General features: G+C 44.9%; 1 protein-coding gene across 1 annotated transcript in view; it reads right to left on the reverse strand.

Moving 5' to 3' along the window:
* Nucleotides 1-9,183, reverse strand: part of FNDC3B (fibronectin type III domain containing 3B) — a 195,702-nt gene extending 186,519 nt beyond the window's left edge. Inside the window, exon 1 of the mRNA XM_061374824.1 lies at nt 9,092-9,183. The gene's annotated coding sequence lies outside the window, so the exon portion shown is untranslated. The remainder of the gene's footprint in view (nt 1-9,091) is intronic.
* Between the last annotated feature and the right edge of the window lie 3,075 nt (nt 9,184-12,258).

Genomic DNA, 12,258 nt, shown 5'->3' on the forward strand with positions numbered 1-12,258 from the left:
ATTTTTCTAGACTACATCGTAAGGAAAAAAGCACTAGAGAAATAAGGATTGAGGCAGATGAGCAGATGAGCAGATCTGCTAGCAGGAACAACACTGTAAAAGTCTATAAGGTCTGAGAAACTGAAAAACTTCTTACAGCAACTTTTTAGAGCATAATATCATCCTGTTTGACCGTATTATCAAGAAATGCCAAAAGGAAGCAAAACGGTTGATGTCTACCTTCAGTGATTTATATCCACAAATAGTTCTTTACAGTAACATAGCAGCTCTCACACATCCACTGAAGCAACCTATTCAGATGCATAAAAATTACAACATACTTGCCTTGTACATTAAATAGATTGTGGTTACAGAAGTATATGAATGACTTGACTCTTGTATTTTAGCCAGAAGCGGCTGCTGTGGTAGAGATCAGAGACCCTTTTAGCTGTACTCAGTAGGATTGCCCAATTTCCACCCCATCGCCATTTCCTGCCCACTGAATGAGGCAGCTGGAACATCTGGATGAGCACGTCCAGCTCTGTTAACCAAAAGGGGAAAGGGTAAAGATATAATACCACACACATGAGAGCTTGTAGGGAGAAGACACTTAATTGGGTCTCAGAATATGTCTCAGAATTTGACTTCTTTTTGCTCTTTAGCCATTAGATTTGTGTGTATCAGTTCAGGGTCAGCTACAAATAATGTAACCCATCCGTTCTGTACCAAGTCCTGTAACAGTGTGGTTCTAGACCTTCATGAAGCAAATTGGAACATATGATAGAGTAGCAAAAACCTAATGAGCCAGAACCTGCTACCTTGTTACAACACTTGATATTCCCAGCATTGCAGGTACAGCTTAGTGCCACACAGTACTCTGCAGGAGTCATGCAACAAGGTATTACCCGTATGACAAAATCCCTAGGGTATTTCTGACTTCTGAACATAAGTCACTATTACCCCAACAACAGCTGAAGTTAACCAGGATGCGAAATATGAAGTAATTTTTGTTTGGTCCTTTAAGGTTTTTGTTTGTTGGGTTTCCATTGTTGTTTTGAGGTCCTGCTGAGCTAAACATAATTTAGTTTAATAACAAAGAACCCCAGAGGACACCATGCAAATAGGAAGTTACACAATGAGGCACCACAGTAGGAATTACCCACCTGCTTGAGTGCAAGTAAAGCACAGACATACCAGAAAATTGTGTTTCACTTTTTCATATTCTGAGTAACTTCCATCATTATTACCTGAGAGCAGGAGAGCACCAACAGTAACCTAAAGCACTTCCGATTAGGAAACAGTGAGAAAACAACTGTGTCAAACAAGCTACACTTCTGAACGTTATCAATATGTTCATGGAATTGCTATAAAATTAACCCTTTATCCTCAAAACATCTAACATACATTTCCTGACAGTACAAAACAGGCTTGAGTGAAGCCTGAGTGAATAGAGCTGAATGCCTGCAGGGTCATGGTGCACAGAGCAAGCAGCAGATGACTCTTCCAGCTATCAGACTGATCCAAAATCTTAAAACTGTCAAGACTCCACAGTTTACACGGGGATTATTTATGATATTGGTGCCATTTCCTCTCCACCTCCAAACCACATAAAGTCATTTGTGTTAAGAGGAGTGTGTGCATGGTCTGCTATCAACACAAATGCAGTGAAAGCACTGTTCTCTAACAGACTGGCAGCTTAAAGTTACGATTTATTTCTAATTTAAAGATGTATTTTTTGCCATGCTTTTCTGTTGCCCATACACACTACCAACCTTCCTGCAGCTCAGCCTGCTTCTGGGTTAGTCTCCAAGTCTAGGCCCTCTATATTCACAATGCGGCAAGCCATCATAGCTTAACTGGCTCCACTGTCGCCACATCTGTGCCTTAATGTTCCCCTCTTGCACATGACAACCGAAAGATGAGGCCACTTCACTACATTCCCATTTTCTCATTTCCTTCCCTTTTCATCCAGGAATGCCCTTACCAAACAAGCCAGGAAAGTCCTGACCCATTCCTCAAAAACAGCTTTTGAAGTCACCCATGGATTTTCTCCCTCTGCATGGCTGGCGGGCAGGTATCATCAGCTGTGACTATGATCCAAAAGAGGTGCCCTCTGATCCTGCCAGATCAGACCACCTGGCCTCTTACAAACTCCTCAGGGACCATATACCGCAGCCTTCCTGTGTCATCTGTACCCACTTCAGAGCCAAGACACAGTTACCTTGGCTAGAGTGCTGGGCACACCCCCACTACACATGTGGATGGATGTGTTCCTCTCATACAACAGCCCTGTGTGCACATGACTGCATTTTTAGTCATGCACAGGCCATATGTCACACCCACTGCATGAACAAGAGCATGAAGCAAATAGGAATAGGACAGAAAGGAATGCAGTGTGCCACAAACACAGATCTACAGCCCCTCCCTCGCCCACATCTAAAGCATTCAAGAAAAGCCAGCAAAGAGCAAACATTGTGCCAAATTAAGTATTGTGTATCTAGTTGCTCAGATCCCCAGGCAGATTGTCAGATGGCACTGGCTGCTCAGGAGGGATGTTTCTTTTGCAACACCAAATGCTTCACTGTGAGCCTCCCGTCTGGAGCATGACAGCAGAAGTAACCTCAATGCATGGCTGAGGATCACCTTTAACAACTGTGTAACCAACAGAACAACATAAATCATACAGAGGTATAATTAAAAGGAAAACCTTATCTCACTATTGGAAAGCATGGGTGGCTAATGAATAAGCATGCTAAAGAAAGGACAGGCAAGCAGGATACTGAGAAAAGCAGAAGTCTTTGGAATAAGAAAAATCATTAAAGCGGAAATCAATCCTGTAAAAAACCAGCGTAAGAAACAGTTGTTTTCTTAATTTGTTTTTCTTTGATATGACACATCTTTTAACACTTTCCAGCATCAGAAAACCAGGACTTGTAGCTCTTCCCTCCCCAAGACATGCTTTGAAAACAAATTTCCTAGTTAACCTGCCAAAGCAGAAGATTTGACAGCAGCTAAATGCCCCTTTGCCCAGCTCACGGGATGACTCAGTGGAAACCAGCCTTCAAAAAGTGTGCTGTCATCTTTCAGTCAGTGCAACTGAATAGGAACAATTTTTTCACCTTAAAAGCCATAGAGTCCAAGGTAGTCACAGTTAAATGCAGCAATGTATACTACAGGAACAGCACCAACATGTTCTGATGGAACATGTCAACTTACTTTTTACCCACTTCTTCAGTGTTTAATACCATTAATAAGAAGGTATCCACTGAAACTAGACTGTAATTTCCTTGGAGTACCTCACAGAAGAACAGGATATTAGTATGTTCTAAGTAACATGGATTAAGAACTGGGGAAGAAAAAGACCAACATTTTAACTGTTCAAGCCAAACACTCAAAGCAAAACACCAACCATGCAATCACTCCTTGGCTAGGAGAACAGACTGCCCCACACATGCACATATTCAGCTGAGTCTCAAACTTGCATCTTGAAATAGATCTAGAATAATCAGGCTGTGGTATATCCCAATATGCCTTATCTTGATAAAAAGCAGGGCTTTTTTACACTTTCCACTTCAATATAAGCCTTTAATTCCATACACTGAAGTATCAAATAAAAGGCGAAATATTAATTCACACGGTACAGCAACATACTTCATGAAGGAAATCAAGCCCAAGCTGTGCTTTTGCTTTACCACCTTACCACATCTATCAGCACTTACAGACAAAAGCCACTATTCGGGCTTTTGAGTTCAGTCATTACACACTCCGAATAAACCACAACCTCTGCAGTTCCAACTGTGTCACTTGTGCTCTGTTAATTTATCTTAATAAAGAGATGCTTCTGTCTGCCATACGTTTGCTAGTAACAAGACACTGAAAGCAATTCTTTCTCCTCTGTGAGATGACATTACATGAGTCTGCAAGAAATACAAGCTGACCAGAAGGAAACCTACTCAATGCTTTCATTATCCATAAATGCTATCATCTTTTTTTTCTGCTGCTGCATTATTCCGCATCAGTAAATAAGTAACAAGTGAAGAGCAATGCATAATACTTAATAACATATCTACATCAGCTCAAGTGTCAGCAAGCATAAGGTCACTTCTGTTACAGGAATTGCCATTGAACAGGCAACACAATAAAGGTGATTTAGAAAATGGAATCAATTCTAGCAGCTAACTAATCTTGCACTAAACAAAAATGGTAAGGTGATCTTGAAACCAAATCAGGACAACTCTACTCCCACACTGTTTCTGCCTCCAGGGTCCAAAATGATCACACCATCTTACTTCACTACAGTGAATCATGCAGAAATACTTCAGACACAAGATAACATGGGGATTTATATTACAAATGTTAGCATTTTATTAGCGGGTGAGCAAGGAACAGGAAGCAACCATGTAAAATTGACACAGCTGCACAGAGGCCCAGAGAACCACCTACAAACTAAGCAGAACACATTCTTTTTTGCCTGTTTTCATCAAAAGCATGAGGAAATCTGCCCAAAACATCCCAAGGATCTTCGAGGGTGGCAAGGGTCATCTAAAAATGTTGCTTATTGAAGTTTTTATTAGCAGCCTCTTGAGAGCAGTGTCTCTTTCCTCAAGATTGCATATGAAACATTCCTGAAAGCATGAAGTATATGTTTAAATACATATATATATACACACACACACACTTGCTATTATTAGAGTCCTGTGCAAGAACCTAATAATAGAAATGTCCATAGTTACGTATAAGGCAATTATGAGAGACATATATAAAGCATGCTTTAAGGTATGTGCATTGCTGCCACAGAATAGCTATGCACTAAGTCAATATAGAGAAATCAGACAAGCCTATCACATTCATCTCCAGAGACTTCAAGTGTTTCATTTCAGCTATCATAAATCCAACAAAAAAAAAAAAACCCAAAAAAAAAAACAAAAAAAAAACCACGAAAAACAAGCACTAATCAAAAAACCCCACAAAGGCAGAATACTGAATCCTTCTTGTCACTCCACTTAGTAGCTTCTAGAGGAACTGGAAGCAGATGCCAGAAGAAACAAATGCCACACATCAGTATTAGCTGCAATCTTTGTCTTCTTCAAGAAATAATATAAAATACACACTTAATTACTTAGGAATTGTCTGATACTCCATATTACACAAATAACATTATGCATAGTTGCAATTTAATAAGGAGAGTATCCAAATGGTAACTTTCTGTATATACCATCATTATAAACTGTCACCACTAGAAATACAAATAAAGTATGTTTCTTATACAGTTGGTGTTGTAGTCAGCATTTTGTCTGTTAACTGCCAACAAACAACACAATTTGCTTGTAAACAAAGGATTCCTTAGATCAAACACAGAAAGCATGTCACTGGTGAAACCGCATGTTTTAATCTCTAAACTCAAGGAAAGCCATCCTTTCCCAATTAAAAGCACTGTGAAGATTTGCTCAAAGCTGTGCTACCTGCGACCTCCAGGGAATATTCCCACTCAGGAACAGACTTTAACACAGACTATGCTTTTCTTGTGTACTTGCGCAACAGCACAGTCATCTTTCATCCAGAGCAGAGCACAGATTTAACATCCACAGCGGCATTTCTGAAAGGCAGCTAATCTCTCCAATACTGTTACAAATTCCACAATAAATCATGTTTAATTAGTTTGTGCTTTTTTCCTGGCTGTCTGTAATTCAACAAAGAGGAGGCTTCCAATTTCAATTTTGCAAAGAGGTGCTTAGAATAAATTGGTAAAAATGCAAACCACCGCATCCCCTCTGGAAACTGGAGTTATCTGCTCGTTGACACACCAACATTCCTGCCTGTAGATGGCCTGTTACCGTTGCGTATCGAGCGTCTCCTATTTCCAGTGCCTTGTTTGAAGAACTTCCCTCTTCCCACATACCTTCCATCTCCAGGGACAGATCACACATGGACACTAAATCTTGGCCGTAAACAACATGACTTTTGATATTCCTGTCTCCAAAGGATCCTCAACCGCTGCCGTTCAGCGGCAGAGAAGATCACCTAGGTGCAAATCCTCTGTGCAACACTTTTGAGAAACCCTTTGCCTCACTGGTATTTGGCACAGCTGAGATTTACACAGGGGCTGCTGGCTTCCTCCGCTATTTATTTTATTTGCTGTACACTAAGGGCTATTGCAAACAAACGGGACTTTGGTTTTGTGCAGGGTGCTGCAAGTTACTGTTCTGTTGCACTAGGACATTTGATTTCCAGTCTTAACACCCACTACCATGGTGCCCTTGTTGGAGAGCCAGGAAGCCCTCCCAGAGCATCCCAAACTGCTGCTCCTACAGGCCACTCCATCTTCCCTCATGTCTCTCCTTTTGAGCAGAGTAGAAAACTGCATTGAGAAGAAAAGCACTACAGAGCACAGTTTGTTTTATTCAGCTGTATATGGGACATTTACGTAATTATTTGTATTTTTTAGGAATTAAGATCCTCACACTACAAACATTTATTCACACTGTAAACCTTGCTAGCACTCACCAGACCGACAACCTGCATTTTGGAGGGAAAAGCCAATTATACTAATTAGAAAGCTCATGAATACAACCACACACACACAGAAGTTTGCTGCATGGTCTGTATGTGTTTTCTTGCATAATTTATAAATTGCAGAAGTTTAACCACCTTTAACTGCTCCTCTCTCTCATCAGAGAAGTTAAAGAAATCTACGAAGTAGGAAAAAAACACCAAAACCACAAATTCTCTGTTAAGAAAGAGGTACGATGCAGAAATCTACTTTCTGCTCACTAAATGCCACATGTAGAGGGGAAAAAAAATAGTGCCAGGATAAACACACTTCAGATAGGAAGTTACAGACTTCCGAGAGCTTGTGGTATGGAGTTACACCTCTAAGCTTCTTGGCTATAGTAGAATATCAGCTTATTTTGGATGCTGTCTTCATTTATTGTCCTTTGGCCAGCTATAGGCTAACAGCATGAAAACTCCCCCTCATCGCCATCCCAGCAGTGACCTCAAACCCAAACCAGGTGAGTCCCAATGGTTCAAATAACATTCAAAAATTATAGACTAAATCAACTTCCACAGACTCATCTCTGAGCATAAACTAGCTAAAAGATGCTGAGCTGGGAAGAACAACATGCGATACTCCTGGGACAACAGACATTTCTTTCACAGCAGGGTCCCTGATAACAACCACAATTGCTTTAAAACTAAGGAGAGGGAACCACAAAGTGAAGATTAAGAGAAAAGCACTAAGAGACTGCTTCTGTGCGAGACCTGAAATGACCCCAGGATCACTGCCAAGAATCATTTTCTTACTGGTAGCACCGGCAGCGTGTTTTGACCAGAGAGACACAGGCAGAAGATGAGCAAGGGTACTCGTGGACCAAGTGAGAGGGACAAAATTCCTCCACTCAGAAGGCAGCCCACTGCCCATTCCTGAGGTTTATGGAAGAGATGCCTTTACCTGTATTTCCAACCAAGCACACACATTGTGTCATCCATGTCCAGAGCAGCTGCTCCCCATCAGAAAGGAGTGGAGCTCCAGACCAGTACAGGCACCAAGGAGCTAGCAGGCCTGGCAGTCCCTTTTTTAAGCAAGCTGAGTATTTCTCAAAAAAAGTTGAGAAATACTGTTTAGACTTAAAACATGTGTGCAAGTTTGAAATCCCATTACCTAGCACATTGCTAAGCTCGAGTTAGACTGGTTTGGCACCTTTCAGGAAAGTACGAGTTGAGCCCTGGGTTCTGCAGGGTAAGCGGTTAGGGGATACAGCAAATGTGGTCAGGGCCCAGGGAACCAGGATATGTGGATTCTGTTCCCACAAATCTAGCACCTAGTTCAAATGAAAAATAATTAAAAAAAAATCCGAAATAACTAAAAAACCCACCAAACAAGAATATTCAATTTTTCCATATCTCAGTTCCCCCATCTGTGATGGAGAAACCACCACTTTAGGGAACTGAGCCAATACTTTTACGTACTCGAAGTACACAAAAAAATGCAAATGAAATACTAATATGGAGAGAGGCAGTTGCCCCCCACCTTTTATTTTACAGATATATGTGGGATAAATGGTTCATTACATTTAACTCCAGGCCGCACCACCTTAGCCAAAACCTTATTTAAACAGAACATTTCTGAGAACCGGGAAGGGGGGAAGGCAGAGGGGAGGGATGCAGATGTGGTCTTAACCTAAACGAGATTAAGCTTTTAAAAGGCTTGTTCTTTTTTCGCTCCGTCTCCTGGTAGCATGCCATTTTAAAAAGGTGTCTGGCAAGCAAAATAAAAAGTTTCCAGGGTTTTCCTTCCCAGAGCCGCCTCAGCCAAGAGCCGGGCGCGGAGGACGGAGCCGGGAGAAGTCGCTCGCGTCTCTCTTCAGCTTTTTCTCCAACATGCCCCCTGGATCCAGACGTTCTGAGAGGGAGCTGCGGGCGAGGAGCAGCCCCGGTGGCCTCACCTGCCCGGCATTCCGGGCTGCTCAGCGGGGCCCCGGACGCGAACCTGCGCCCTCCCGCCCCACGGGCCCGGCTCCTGCGGGGCAGCCGCGGCAGGGCGGGGGCCGCCATGCACGCACCCACGCGTGCCGCCAGCCCCGCACGCAGCACCGGCCGCTCCCCGCGACTTCCCTCCCGGAGCCGCACCGGCCGTGCCCGCCGCAGGACGCAGGGGAGGGGCGGGCAGGCGGCCGGAGAGAGGCGATGACAGCGCCCTGACCGGCAGCCCCTCGGGATTACCGGGCGGCGCTGGAGGGCCTGTCCTGCCGCCAGCTCCAAGCAGGGCCACGGCGGGGCTGCTCCCGCGTGCCCGCACGGCGCCGTTCGCCGCAGAGCTACCCGCGGAGGCGCAGAGCCGGCGGGGCCCCGGGGCGAGACGGGCCGGGCGGGGAGTGCAGCGAGAGGAGGGGGCGGCAGCGAGAGAAACTTTCCGCCAAGTGCGGCCGCGTCCCGTCGCCGCCCGCGATCCCGCCCCGCCGCCGAACAAAAGAGCCGGGACCGGGAGCGGTGCCTCGGGGGCAGCGACACGGCTCCCCGGGGCTGCGAACCGAGAGCAGCTCCCGGTCAAGACGAGACGACCAGAGCCGCTGGGCTCCCCGCCCAGGTCCCCCGTCCCCCACCGCGTTCTTACCTGGCGGAGGGCTGTTGCAGGACGCGGAGCCGGGCCGGTCGCGGTGGTGAGTCCCGGCTAGCTAGAGCGAGTGCCAGGAGGGCTCGGCGGGGATTCCGCCATGTCAGTGATGTCGGCACCACATGGGGCCCGCGGACGGCCCACGCTACCGCGCACTCTGGAGTAGAGGCTCCCGCCGAAAAGCCGGCTCAGGCGGGCGGCAGCGAGACGCGCCGGCCCTGATGCACCCGCCCCGCCGAGCAGCGGCTCCGCCCCGGACCGGCCCCGCGCCACCGCCTCCGCCCCGCAGCCGGGCAGGGGGAGCCGCGAAGGGCGGCAGGGCTCGGTGGGGGCTGGGGCGGGTCCCGGCCGCGGCCCAGTCAGGCGGCGCCGCCTCGCTGCGCGCCCCGCGCCGGCTCCGCCGCCAAGCAGGGTCCGAGCTCCCGTTTCTCCTTGTCCGCCCTCTGCTCCTCCGATTCCAGCATCGTTCCTTATTGTCAGGTATCACCCCTGGAGCAGAAATAACCCACCGAGCCTTCCCCCAGCCGTCGTGGCAGAGGCTGGTCCCTGTTGTCACGAAAATCCCATTTTTCACCGCAGAAGCCCCTCGTCCGAAGGGGCAAAGGCTGGGATTTGCCTCACTCTCCTCTATGTCCTCCCCTCAGCATCTGCTGCAAAAGCAAGACACGGCATTAGAAGAACCCTTAGTCCCACCAGGGTGGTTGTTCCTATGTTTCCATCAGTTGGGAGTGTGGAGAATTTTTAGGATATGTATTTCAGAGCTTTGTAAATGCTTTGATTAAGTTGTTGCAGCCCAAAAGAAGAAAGGGTTTTCTGCTGGCTCTGAAAGAGCCCCAAGGAACCACAGTGGTCATTTACCTCTCAGTCCTGCATCCAGGTGATGTAGGAATCACGACTAGAGACTTAATCTGTTTACAGGGAAAGCTTAAAATAGGGCTTGGCCTTACTGACACCACAGATTACTGTCGTGCTATGAAGGGGCTTTTGATTTGGCCTTTGGGTAGCTAACCCTCCTCCGCAGAAGCTCACCACCCATACATCTTGTGCTCTACATTCTGTCACTTCAGTGTTGTTTTTTCTCACAGCTTTTACCAGCAGTTGATCTCCCCTACCTGTGAGAGCAAGGCTTCCTTTCAGAAACTAGAAAACCTGGTGAAGTCTTAGGTGCATTTTCATCAGCTTCCATTAAAATATCAACATGACGTTTTTCTCATAGGACTCCTTGATGTTCTACTTCTTGATGAAATTCAGACTAAAGAAAAATTGCTTTGGCATAAAAGTCCTGTAAAATAAAGACATCATGCCCAACTAGCCTGTTTGTTGTTTGTTTTTTTTTAATTGACCAAAACACAGAAAAATGAAAATAAAGGTATCTGAAATAGATAATTCCTACAAAAATAACAAATCGGCATTTTCCCATGGGAAAGATTTTTCAATGTAAAATGGCCAGCCAGCACTAAGTATTGTTCATTCTTAATTGCAAAACCTTTTGTAATGACTAAAATATAAAAGTAAAAAAATGTTTTGTTTTATTAGTGACCCAAAACACACAGACTTTTTGATGATCGTGTATTGAGTTACAGTCAGATGAGATTAATTACTCACTAGGGTGATAAAGCCCTTACTTGGTCTCATAGACTGTTTTGTGAAGATGAGAGAGAAAAGGGACAGTGAAGATGTTGGGTTAGAAAGGAAAAAATAATCACTGACCCAAGTTGGAATATTATTCCAAAGAAAAAAAAAGATGAAATTTCAGTTGAAGTGTAAAAAAAAATCAAACCTGAAGAAAGCAAAATGAAAAAAAAAAAAAAAACAAAAAAACACCCCAGTGTGTTTCTTTTCATAAGGAGAATACAGAAAAGAATAGAGAAATAGAAACAAAGCCGCACAACTAACTTGTAGCTTTTCTACCCAATGGGACAGAAGGCAGCTAGGTCCTCATTTGGAGAGTCAAAACAGAGGCCCAAGGCACAGAGACATTTCCAGTCTCACCTAGAACTGCAGAATTGGCCAAACATGAAAAAAGAGGAAAACTAGCCTGGGCCTGGAGCAGAGGCATACCTCCTCCCTGGAGCACTTTTCATTCAGCCTTGCTGTCCTGATGAACTGATGAGCAGACATGGTTAGCAATAACGCCAAGCTGATTCAAAGGAAACTGGGCATGGCTTATAAACTGAGGAAGGGAGCAGGGGAGAGTGCAGCAAGGACCACTTTTCCTAAGAAGGTTCCAACATAAATAACAGATAAAACTGTCCTTACTGCCTGAACTAGCTCATCTAGGAAAAGCATTAATCAGACCTGGAGGAAATCATCTTTTGCCCCTGAAAAAGGGTTAGGCTAAGTGGTGACACAGCAGGGACAGACAAATTACACTGGAAAAAATGACTGACCTCAACTACCATCTAAATAAATACAGACCAGAACTATGAACTTAACTTCTCTGTTTTGATGAGTCTGTGTTTTTTTCAATAGCATGCATATTTTTCTTTTATCACAGTGAGATCTTTCTGTTAATTCAGGAAGCAAGTGGCATCAAAATGCAATCGTATGTCTCTTTCACCTCCCTTCCCATGTGCCCCTGCTGCAGACAAGCAGGATGAAGGGATGATGCTGTCTCCTTCCTCAGTCTTTCTCTTGGATCCGTGACCTCAGGACATTCCCAAACTGGAAGTGCACCAGGATCTGCTTTCAAGTGCACCCATCTGCTTTCAAGCAAGAATTGTTTAGCTATCACATAGTCACTGCTGACGGGCTGGATGCAAACTAATTCTAAACCCCGTATTCTGCCACCATCCCCATCAGCCATCCCTTCATATTTGTTGACAAATCCCAGAGAGGGGCCTATGGAAACTCTCTCTATACAGTCAGGATGTGGCCTTGGAGATTATACATCATTGAAATGGCTGCAAAGACAGTCTTTATTTGCACAGGATACTTTCCATCCCGTTTCTGATGGGATTACAGGTAAACTTTCACTATTCCCACAAGTTCCACGTTCTGTATTCTAGAGGGCAGACAGGCAGGCTGAGATTGTGGCACCACTGCTGTTTGACAGTATACAGAGAATGCTTTGATGAATTTATTTGCCAAATACTGGTTTGGGGGGGTATTTTTATTTTTTGTTTAACCTGGGGTGTACTGCCCTCAGTCATTTTTAATAGCACCAG

This window comes from Neopsephotus bourkii, unplaced genomic scaffold, assembly GCF_033783945.1.
Source record: "Neopsephotus bourkii isolate Nb327-2 ecotype Australia unplaced genomic scaffold, CSIRO-AGI_Nbou_v1 NB_1654, whole genome shotgun sequence".
NCBI classification, from domain to species: Eukaryota; Metazoa; Chordata; class Aves; order Psittaciformes; family Psittacidae; genus Neopsephotus; species Neopsephotus bourkii.